We start from the raw sequence: 12328 nt of genomic DNA, 5'->3' as shown, positions 1-12328 counted from the left end.
GTCTATGTTGCAAAGAAGCACATTGTTCCCAGGCAGAGCTCAGAGCTGTGCTTGCTGCAGCTGCCTGTCATGAAAGGTGAAGTGGGAGCAGTTGCAAAGTCTGTTCCTGAAGAAAGGTGTCTAGGGACCATCTCTTTTTTAATGGGAGTCATGGAAGCTCACAGGCAGGGCAGACTGTGGCTGCTATGAGACATTTTCATGGCAACATGTGTCTTGAGTACCCTAACCTGTGAAAGGCGGTCTTCATCCTTTCCAATGCCTTTGTCTACCAGCTGGATTTGTCCCAGGCCGCAGTGAAGAAAAGCATGCATTTCAGTGGGAGCAAGATCAAGATCCTTGGGAACAGCAGACAGTGCCAAGAAAACCTGTGGAAAGCTAGTTGAAAACAATTTTACTTCAAATAGTTCTTGTGGGAATTGCTTTTTCTATTTTGACTGTCGGCAGAAGCACAAAAAATCAATTTTTTTCCTAAGAAAGCCATTCCCTAAGCCTGGTTTTCCAAAAACTATAAAACTTACAGAATTTTGCCGTGTGGAAATGACCAGTACACTTCCAAGTGGCTCTTTAAACAGCAGCCTTCGTACAAAGTGTGTCAATCCCTTTACTCAGCCGTCCATGTTGAGTTGGCAATTAATCATCACCATGAAGACCATCACTTTATTTGCATCTATTTAAATGCTTAAAAACTTGCAAATGGTTTGTAAAGTTGGAAGCTATTATCTGACAGATAAAAAAATCACACTTTCTGAGCTCTTTTTAATTCAGCCATCCTTTTCCAGTTAATAATAATAATAATAAATTATTATTATTAATAATAATATCTTATTATTTGAAATAATGCGAAAGTTATTAGTGGACTGAGGAGCTAAGTATTGTGTTCTTGTTTATTTCAAAAGAAAACCCCAAAAGCTTAGTAAAGGTTTTTAGTCTTTTCTTCTCCATCATTCTCTCTCGCTTCTTCTCTTCCTTCCAATTTTCAGTGGTTCTGTTTTCTGCTCTTCAGAGAGCTCAGTGTCCTCCTTTGTGACTTTTGGTGAGCTCTCTTCTTCATAGGGCACAAATGTGCAGGCTCTTGGAATATCTTTTTGATATTCCAAGGACTTTTGATATGCCAAAGGACTTTGGCATCATTATGTGATGGTGTAAAGTATTCCATGTAGGTCCATGTTGTGGCAGATTTTTGTCATCTGATCTCCAGAGCAAGAGTTTGTGGGTGGTTGGAAGTATTGAGTATGAATACAACATTATAGGGTGCACAGAGAATGCTGGTGCTGTGTATTTCACGTGTCACAGCCCATTTCATTGTCCCACTTCCACAGGAATGTGTATCCCCAAACTTTTGAAGCTGGCTTCCATTTGTTCTGTTTTTCTTTTGTTCATACAAATTAAATGTGCTCTGAAGATAGGAAATGATGCATTGATTGGAAATAAATATAGCTGTCCAGTTCCATAAGCATGTATGTGAATGAACTTGTGGAACATGGTATTGTCTTTTAATCAACCTCATGATTAACTGGTTGACTTAGTTTCATCCAAAAACAAGCAATAGATCGGAAGGGCCCATATTAGAATGTGTATTGTTTTGGTATGGACATGGTATATCCTTCTAATTTTAATAGCAACCTTCCATGACTAGCTATATTTTTGCAGCTGCAAGGATAAGCACGTGTCCTGGCCTGGAGCAGAGTTGCAGGCAGCATAGAGCCAAACTGCTTTCATTTTGAAGAGGACCATTCCCCTATAGTCTCTAGAGGCAGCAAGTCACAGCAGTGTTACTAAGTATATTATGCCTTAGTATAGGAGGAAACTTGTCTCCTTTCATACATATTTTCACTGTTATTTTGTTCCTCAGCTGTAATGATGAGAAGAACCAAAATTTCAGGGAACTACCTGATATTTAAGCAAGTAAAGGGTAAAGTCATGGCTTTCTTATGATGGCTTTGATTTTTCTTTGGTGCAAGCAGAATAGGGCTCTCCTGTCAGGCGTGTCTACCAAACAGGAAGGAAACCTTGATTTTTTTTTCCTGAGGTTTTTTTTTAACACAGCTATTTCATTGATATTACTGGCTTTACTGGTGTGAGAGCAGAATTGGGCTGCCACACCACTGCACAAACCCAAGACCTGAGTTTGGGCAAACACACTTTAAATGTCTTTCACTGCCATTCAGAGCTCTCTGTTCCTGGGTCTTTGTTTTAGTATTTCAGGCTCAGTTTAAAAACAGGAAGATACACCTTGATATTCAGTTGATATCAAGGTATAGAACTTCAGCATTCTTTCCTAAAATACTTTTCTCACACATGGAAAAAAGTAACATTCTAGATTATGGCGCAAAATTGCCTTCTACGGTGGCATCACATCATGGAAGCTGAGTAGTGGGACAGGAGGCAATGGGCACAAACTGATGCACAGGAAGTTCCAACTGGACGTGAGGAAGAATTTCTTTACTGTGTGGGTGACCAAACACTGGCACAGGTTGCCCAGAGAGGTTGTGGAGTCTCCCTCGAGGGAGATATTCAAGAACTGCCTGGACACAATGCTGTGCCATGTACTCTGGGATGACCTGGCTTGAGCAGGGAGGTTGGACCAGAGGACCCACTATAGTCCCTTTCAACCCGACGCATTCTTTGATTCTGTGGTTAAAAAATTGCTTGCTGTGATCCGTCAGCAAGCTGTGAGTCTTTTCTCCCACTCTTACCTCTAATTCTTGTTGAAACTGTTTCATGTTTCTTGTAAGTAACAGACAGCCATTGTTTTTATTCCCAAATGCTACCATAATAGTTTGGACAATCTCTAAAAAATGTATTAGATGAACTGACTTTTAACAGGCCAATAAAGTTCTACAATTTCATATCATTGTGTCTTTGACTACCTGTAAATTGATCACAACCTGCATTTCATTAGTAACAGTGCAGTGCATTGAAAAATACGTCAGCCTTGGAGTTCCTCACCTATTCCTGGTGTTCTAAAAGTGCTATTGTTGTCTTTGTGTTCCGATATAAAGGTGAGATTCAACTCCTTAATTATATTTTTATAGCGTCTTTAATTGGTTATTCTATTTATAAAGCACCCCCCCAACTGTTTGCAGTAGTTTTATTTCTATTTAATTTAATTTAAATGTGTGTATCTGTAACATGCACATTCAATCAAATGTGTGTGTATTCAGGTCAAATAACTACATGTTAAGTTGTTGGCTATAAGACCCAAAGTTTTATATGCCAGGCCATGCTTCCTCTACTCAGAACTTAACATAAAAAAAGTGGGTTGGTTAAATACTCAAGTAAGCTTGGTGATTTTCCAGACTATGCTGAGGAAACATCAGTGCTGTGATTTGAAGGGTATGTTTTGCTTTGGAACTTCTGTTTGCTGGCCCAGACTATCTGGATTTCTTGACAGACCTAATGAAATGGAATACACAAGAATGTTGAAATGGTTGTATCACAGTTTATGTCCAAGTTTTTATCTTTTTTGCTTTTTACTAGGGCATGTCATATTTTCCCATTACTGTGACTGCTGTATTTGGACTACAGCAGATTACATGTTCATTTTCTTGCTTCTGAAATGTTTTGTCAAGTTTTTGTCCTCTGGGATCTTACCAGATCTCTGAGTATTGTACCAAATCTGCTTTGTATACCCATAGTCGGTTTTGAAATTTTTCACCTATTTGAGCAGTTTTGGTGTTATGTAGTTTATTTCACATATAAGCTTTTTTATCATCATCCATGTAAAATATGTTTTTGGAGCTAATTGATGTATTTTCAGTATCTAGAAGAAACAGCCTCAGTATAAAGGTCAGTTCTTTTTCTAGGAAGAGCTTTCAATAAGACAACTACTAGAGGTACATTCTGATGTTGATTAAGCTGGTAGATACAATTATTTTAAAGAAAGTATTCAAACAATATAAAATGTTAGAAGCTTGAAAATGCTAAGTAGAAGAACGCGCTGAGATTGTGATGTGTTTGATATTTTTTTTAGTAGTAACAAGCTTGCCATTGAAATACTGTAATATAAGGCTTTCAGACTCAGTAGACCAAGAAGTTATTATCTAGGGAGAAGAATCAAAAATGAAGCTGAATAAAGGCAAAGGTGAAAATAGCCATTTACACTGCCTGGGAAATTAGGAAGTCAACACTGTAAGAAATAAAAAAGTCTTAATATTCTTGATAATCCAAATTAGTGTAAAACTGCAAACAAGGATTGATTTTTAATGAACATGAATTACAACTTAACAGTATTGTTGTAGAAGTCTTTATTTGTTCTTTTATGTGAGAAACAAAAAGATACAACATGTATTGGATATTTGTATCTTGAGATATTGAAATTTCCATATACTTTGATCATTAAAATTCTTCAAGAATAAAAAGCTAATTTCATAGGTTAGTTTATGATTCTGTTACTATTTTGAAACTAAATGAATTCAAAGATCACTTTTCAGTTTGAATAATTGATGTTTCTTCCTTTCTTATGTTAGTAATCAGGCTCTAAAGCAAAAATACAGAGCACATAGTAAGCATTCTTTGTGTATTGCAGTTTCATGAGAAATTTGCAAAAAGTTACAAAATACTGTTTGGTGATATATATATATATTGTCTTTCATTTATACTGAAAGAACTTTTGGCAATGTGTTTTTACCTATTAAAAGCAAATACACTGCAGTTTTCTAAAATAAGTGTGATTAAAAAGAATAGAAAGGTGTATTTGAAAGAAAAATGGAAAATGATTTGAAGTTCTTGCTCTGGTAATTTAAAAATTCAATTTAAAGCATGCTTGTTTGTATTATTTATGCAATTTGCTTTTCTACTGTAGTTTTCAATTCATACTTTATTCATATTAAGACATTTTCTGATGCCATTATTTTGTCTTCAGTTGTCATTGTAGCAAACTTCAGATCTAGTTCCCTAATAATTCTAATTCCCTAATACATTGTGACTGTAATCAGTTAAATCCCAAATAGCGTCTCATAATAAGTTAGAATATGATTGTAGCAGTGTCTTTCACACCTGCATTTACTCTTGCCGCATAGAAGTGCTGTGCTATTCACACGTTCAGAAGGAGGAAAGTATTTAACTGGCTGCTCTAGCCACAACACCTTCCCAAGACAGCTGATATACAGAACAAAAATGTGCAAGTGTGTGTTGGGAACCACATATTGATGATAGTGTGGCCTGGGGGAGGGAGGCATGCACCACCACAACCACAGATTGCAGTTCCTTGATAACACCTTGTAGCTCATGTTAGATACTAGAAGTCAGAGAGCAGAAGGTGATGAAACTCCAGATGGGCAATTGTCTGTGCATTTTCTTGATGACTAGTGTGTTCCACTGAAGAGTCACCGTGTTTTCCCCTTGAAGGGTTTTAGCAAAATTTCAGTGTCTACAGCATTGAAGTAGATGATGCCTCGGGAATGGATGCGTCATCCGTGCCTCTGGGAACAAGATCCAAGAAAACAGTTAGTTCTATATAAACCTTTGTCTGAGGGCTGGGTAATGTTTCTTTCATTTTTTTCTCAACGCATGCTGAGTATTTATGATGTCTTTACCTCCAGGAGATATAGAGCACAGACCAACACTGCTGCCTAAACCAGAATCTCCCTTTCCTTTTCTAAAGATGCATGCCATGCAATCAATTTTAATGTTTCCTTATGAGACCTAGCATGATGCTGAGGTCAGAGATTATAAATTAGCTCACACTTTTCATCCCCAGATGTCTCAGGTCAATAGGGCTAGCCATGTCATAGATTCCTGGTGCACTTTGTTCTGTGTAATCAGTGCATAGTCATAAAAAGTTTTTAAAGTCTTAAAAATCCTAGGAAAATTCCAAGGGCGCTATGTACCTATACAGATTAACTATCAGAATTAGAACTAAATGTGAAACCTTGGTAGGTCTATGCTTTGTAGAAGAAAACATTTACATAATACTCCCATTTTCATTCAGATTCAAAACTCTGTCTTGCTGTAATTACAAGACAGAACTCAAAAGTATCAAAGAATATCAGTGTTGGATTCCTCCTGGGAAGCCGTGCTCATTGATTTTTCCATAAATGTCAGGGGATTAGATAATCTAGGAAGTCAGTTTCTCTCTTAGTTTTATCTTCTATGAGCCAAAAGTAATCTATTGGCAATCTGAGATACTACCCATATGTTGTAATGTAATTGTCTGTCTGAAATCTGTCTTCGGGTACCAAGTAGCCCGTTGATAGATATCTCAGTGTCGACAGTAATTGTGAAGGCTTCTGCACACTGTGTTATTACTAGTTGCTTAGGTGTATAGTTTTTAAATACATTAAATGTTTTTAAAATACAACCCGAATCATCAACTCTGCATTTGTTTGCTTATGAGAGTATGGATCAAAGTCAGGTAAGTTGACTGTGATTTGCCTAAGCATTTCCTTTCTCCAGGCGTTTGAGGTACAGTTTTTTAAGCCGAACATGCTAAGACCAGCCTTCTACTTTCTGTGTGGTACAACAAGTTACCTTTTCCCATATATTGGCATTGTTTTTGCCTTGGGAGTTGGCATACTCTCTTTCCAGGTAAAGAATCACAGTATCAGACTTCATCAATGTCTCAAAAAAAGTGTGAAGGGCCACATGCCTTTTCAAGAGGAAGGTAAAGATTTATCATAACTGCTTTTTCTTTCTAATGAAGATGCCAAGTTTCCATCGCTTGCTGCAGCTTCACATTTCGATGGAATCCAAATGTATATATAACCCTGTTGCTGTTGAGCTCAACTATGCTGGGACCTAGGTGAAGTTGTTACCTGTCATTAGGAGGTGGTGGTATGGCCTCTGGAATGAGTTGTTCCTAACTGCAAGGCTCTAACATTTTTTGCTCCTGGGTTCTGGTCTGAACATGGTGAGAGCAGCTGTAAGCACTAGCAATAGGTAGATAGCCCACATGATAGCAGTTTGATCAGTGATTGACAGGGGACAGCTAGGAAAGGGCAACCTTTGGCAGAGGAAGAAGAGAGGCTGGAGATTGATGGCAGAGAGACTGAGTTACCTTGTGATCAACCAAATCACAAGGAGTTTGATTGTCTCTAAGATGGGAGTGGAAATTTCAAAAACCATTTTTTTCCATTTGGTGACATGCAGGCTTCACTTCAGGTTCCATAAATCAGACTACTATGAGATTTATTTGTTTAATACAGAGTATAAATGTAAGTGTAACTCCGCGTTCATGAGGTTTTCCACCTGCATGTTACAGGATGTAAAGGGTCTGTGCCAATGCTTGTCTGGTTCCTCTAGAACCCTGGCCCTGACCCCAGACAGAGCACAGCACTGTATTCCACTGTAAAACAAATCAGAGGTGTTAATTCATCTGAGATTTTTGTCATCGCTGCAGTTATAGATGGGAGAAGTAGTGCATGTGCAGTGGTCCTGTCTGAAGGCACACCTTGCTCTTACTCAAGTTATGTTACCTGTTTCAGGATTCTAGGGAGGCCTGCTAGAGTACCACATTAAACTGTCCCCGAGTAATGTGTAACTGCGTTCTTTAGCATCCCTGAAACGTTTTGTAATTGCTGCCTACACATCACAATTGCAGGTACACAGCTTGTGCAGCCTGATTCTCCCATGTCCTCCTTTCATGTCATTTCTGTTTATACCAGAAGCTATAAAATACTGACAGATCTGTCTGTCCAGCAGTGAATGTATCTGCATGGGATGCAAAACTACAAGGTACACAAAATCAGTAGGGACTGAGAAAAGTATGAGTCAGATCCTTTAACCAATTCACATCAGCTAAGAGACTAACTTAAAAAGTCATTCATAAGTACTACTACTTCCTACTATTTGGGAATGGCAAATTTTAAAGCTTGAAATTCCCTGTCTGTTAACACTTGAAGGAGTAAACATCTGTTTTAGGTCCTGCCAAACATTTAACATAAAAAGGAAATGCCAGCCAGTTGAAACAATGCAGTTTTAACTCCAAAACCGTAAGGTGTTTGTGGTGTTTAATCCAGCTATTGTAGAGTTTAATCCAGCTATTAATAATAGCCGGATTTCACATAAGGTCTGTATTTAGCTATAGTTTCATTTTTTTCTACAAAATGATCTTTCAGGAGATTATGTAGGTGTAAAATAGTGCTATATATTGCCGTTTTAGTCATGTGTTACTAACACGGTGGATAAAGTAACTAATCTTTTTACTACTAGTATTGAATTAATTTATGTGTGTTACATGGAAACTTGCTTCAGAACCCAGATAAGTGAGTTCAATTCAACAGGGATGTCTTATTTTAAATTCAGGACTTCAGTGTCTCTATGCTGATAAATGAATCTCTTCTAATCTTTATTTTGTAAGGAATGGTGATCTGTAGACATACATTTTTTTCATTAACAATTTTAAGAAAGATCCCTAAGTGTGAATATTCGGTAATTTTTAAGCAATAATTGCTTGGCAATCTGAAACTAAATTGATGGCAGATGGCATTGCTAGTGAGACAAAAGGTCAGAAATTCATTGTGATCATATTCATAAAAATGAGGTTTCATTAAAACAATCTATAGTGACACGTTGCTGTTTTCTCATAAAAATTTAAATGACTGAGTATCTCAGGACTTCTTCTTCACTTTTGCAGACTGATAGGATAACTTAGCTGATTCAGGCTGTCATACCTTTGTTCTTTGGGTACTGCTGCCGCATCACAAAAACATGAAGAAATTGCTTGGTAGACTAAGAAAAGTTGTTACTGTTTTAAGAAACCAAATTCCAATGCCTCTGGAAACTACTGGCAAACAAAACCATCCCAAATGCTCAGTTGACAAAACAGGTAATTTTTTAAAATGAGTTTCTGTATCTATTGAAGTTAATATGACCAAGTAGAGGCCAGTAAAACCTGAGAACCCCCAAGAAAGTGCAGCATCCCCTCCCTGCGGAGCCAGGAACCCGCCTAGAGGACAGCAGTTTCCTCTGGTTGCTGGCATGGTCCACCCACCCATGGCAGAAGCTCAGTGAAGCTGTTATGTCTTGACTGCTTCCTGCCATCTACCTTTAGAGTTGTCTTATCTCTGTGGCACAGGGCCCAGCTTAAAGCCTCCCAAAGGGGCATGTGCCCAAGCATGTTCCAGGTGCTGGAATGGCATAGATATACTGTGGATGGCTTCAGTATTTTTTTATGATGATGAGCTTGCTGCACTCCATCCAGCTAGTGTTGTTTGCTAGGGATCCAGGTTTGCTGCCTTGCTGTTTCCTGCCTCTTACTGGGCCGTACAGAGGAGAAGGGAAGGGATACACTGCAGAAGGGATTCACTTCTTCTGGCTTTCAGCCCAGCATTAAGCACCCTCCAGCAAGATGGCTTGCCTGATTCGCATCTATCCCTCCTCTGCAAGCACACATGACTGCGTGACTGAAAGGTGAAAGACCAGTATCTTGCTCATTTTAATAGTCCCAGAAGCATCATAATGAAAATCTAGCTCTGTAGCTTTCACATGTCTGGTAGCATGTAGCAAATCACACTGTCTTTAATCCTCTCCCTGGCAGAACTCCCACTGACTTAAGTGGGAGTTTTGTCTGAGCATGACCAGAGTTGGAATTTCAGGTTTTGGTCCTATATTAATTTCTCAGCAAGAAACAGAAATGGATATTACAGATTTTCAGTTAAACATTAGGAAGACATAAAACTGACATTCTCTATAATGTAGTAGTACAAATATGGGCAATTACCTTTTTGGCATTGTCTCGTGGGAATAATACAGATGAATTGCTTTAACCCATTCCTAACATAATTCATGTGCAGCCATATATTATAGATGCTACTTTTCAGTGACATAACTAAGTGCCACAAATAAGTGCCACAGCAGTAGAAGGCTGCATTTGCCAAAAAGGTTGTCATCATTCTTAATAAAAAGACAGCAGTCCTAATTCCACTGTCATTCATGGGAATTTTAAACCATTGTCAATATAGTAACTTTCTCCTGGTTGATATTAAGGGGAAGGGAATTAGACTCTTGGTATTGCTGTTCTACTTTATCTGTTCAAAGGATTTCATGCTTCATGTTTGGTTTGACTCTTTCACCCTATCTCTGAATCTGCTTTTCTTTACATTTGTGATGAACTAGCTAGTTGGAGTTTAGCACATTATGTTGGGTTTAAAAAGAAAAAAAAAGGAAAACCTCATCTGGCAAAGAGAAGTAAGGTGTAGAAAAATATTTGGGGGGAAATGGATTCTTTCTAAAGACAGTTAAAATTAAGAAGTTGGAGTTTACTGAAATTATGGTATAAATGTGGCAATAGATAGAAAGAAAAAAGCAGAGAAGAGAAAAGAAAAGGAAAAGAAAAAGAAAAGAAAAGAAAAAAGAAAAGAAAAGAAAAAAAAAGAAAAGAAAAGAAAAGAAAAGAAAAGAAAAGATATGGTGTAGCTCTCTGGTGACTCCAGAGAATGAAATACCAGTTAAGCTCCTGCACTGAAGTCCAGTTCTTGGTTACCTGGTACTGGTGTGGTTGAATTGAGTGTGGGCATTTTTCATGCACGTGTCTGCCTTTTGCAGCTTGGTCCTTTGAGACCTATTTGTGTGTGACCATTGCAGATGCCAATTTTTAGTCTAGTCCAGTGCAATAGATGATGTGGCTGTTCATGGTTTGTGCTTTTGGGTTTGTTTTCTCCTTTTGGTCTCTAAAGACTAGAAGATCAGTTCAGAGATACATTAGTTAGGAAAGTTTATAAGGTCATCTACTTCAATTGGTGCCAATATTCTACATGTGTTCATTAGATTTCATGTGGAATTACAAAACCATTTTCTTCTGCTTTATAGTATTTGCTTTTAATGGTGGTCAGGAATAAGGCTGTGCTTTAGCAGTTCCTTTTTGAGAGTATTTGATTTTCATGCAAATCTGTTCTGATAAATCTGTTGCTAAGAAACAGCCATGACTGAATTTTTGATAAAAGAGGAAACTAGACTGAAAATAAATGAATGTCATCCTGAAACACTTGAATTTAACAATTACTAATGCTGTTTAATCTTAACATAAAAATTACAACATCACAGGAGGCCATGTTGTTGGAACAAGTGAGGATAGGTGAGCCAGGTGGTCAAGAAAGCAACAGTTAAGAGGTAGGTGAAATTCTTTACAAAGAAATAAGTGAGTAAATAAGCAGAGGAGACCCATCAGAAGAAAGCTTAGTAAAATACTCAGAAGCAGTAGAAGAAGCAGAATTAATTTATAAAAGTATTATGTGCAACATCCTGGATAAAGAGAAACTCTGCTTTATTGAGAGCCCTGAAGAGTAGAAGTAGTGGTGCTTCCAGTATTTTAGCAAAACCTCATTGTTGTGTCCTGACCAATTTCAGAATTGATGCATCCATTTTCAAATCTGCTGTAGAAAAACTGCCAGAGTTTGTAGAGTAGCCACTTTTGGGATGGCTGATCTAGCTGATATGTTGCAAATAGGTTTGAGTATGCAGCATTTTCCTGCTTGCCATAGCAGCAATTTCAAGGAAAGCTGGCAGGAGAGAGGTGACAGGAGGAATCTCCAGCAAATGAGGCATCATGTGGCAGGGAGGAGGAGGTGTCTGTAAACGGCAGTAGAGGTTTATCATGTAGAGGCAAGACAGTCAATTTGTGCAGCTAATCCTATAGTTTGTGAGTGATGCTGCTGGAACAGAAATTTGACATGTTTCCTTTCTATATATGAGTGTCATTTGCTCCACTGTAGTAATTTTTAGATCTGCATTTGAAGAGGATTTTGAGTATGTAAAGCTTCAGTGCCTTAGGAATTGTACTTGGGGAAAGAAGGGTGTTGTAGGAAGGCAATTCCACGTCTTTGATCTGAAGATGTTCTGGCAGGGATATTCCTCCAAACAGCCTGTTATGCTTTCTACCGTCTCCAAAGGTGAACTGTTCCTTAAACAGTGTCCAACAGATCTAATCGATCATAATGCAAAAATCTCTAACAACATAAAATGATTGCTTTTCTTTTCCTTATGATTTCTTAGAGGTGCACAGAACAAGGTCTGGAGTGGGTCTGCTGGTAAGACTGTTCCAAATACTTCACCTGGATATCACGAGTATTTTTCAAGACACATGATGTCTGAGCACCAAAAATCTTCGCAGAAGAGGATTCTTGCCAGTCTCTTGGTGGCCTACAAGGTTTTCTGAGCAGAGCCTGTGATCTCTTTAAAGGCCTGGGATATGTATAGTTGCTGAGTGCTTTGGGGACAGGTTTTGTAGAGAAAACCACTGCAATGGCTGCTGTTGCACGGACACTAAAGGAATCAGTTTCATTGTTGCTAAGTAATCTAATATAAATTGGAATAAAATGTCAAGTGTTAATGTTCAAGAAGGAAAGTTAGCTCTGTGTTGCTTTACGCTCACTGAGGGCTAGTTTTGGAC

The 12328-nt window shown here is 38.1% G+C and overlaps 1 protein-coding gene across 3 annotated transcripts in view; it reads left to right on the top strand.

The window, feature by feature from the left end:
• The window catches only part of NTRK2 (neurotrophic receptor tyrosine kinase 2), a 200602-nt gene that overhangs the window by 91984 nt on the left and 96290 nt on the right, over window positions 1–12328 (top strand). The gene's annotated exons all lie outside the window — the stretch shown is intronic.

This window comes from Corvus kubaryi, unplaced genomic scaffold (assembly GCF_017639235.1).
Source record: "Corvus kubaryi isolate FWS band 111438036 unplaced genomic scaffold, C.kubaryi_AGA036_p1.0 37357, whole genome shotgun sequence".
NCBI classification, from domain to species: Eukaryota; Metazoa; Chordata; class Aves; order Passeriformes; family Corvidae; genus Corvus; species Corvus kubaryi.
Note: the sequence above shows the minus strand (reverse complement) of the source record. Positions and strands in the feature narration are given on the sequence as shown.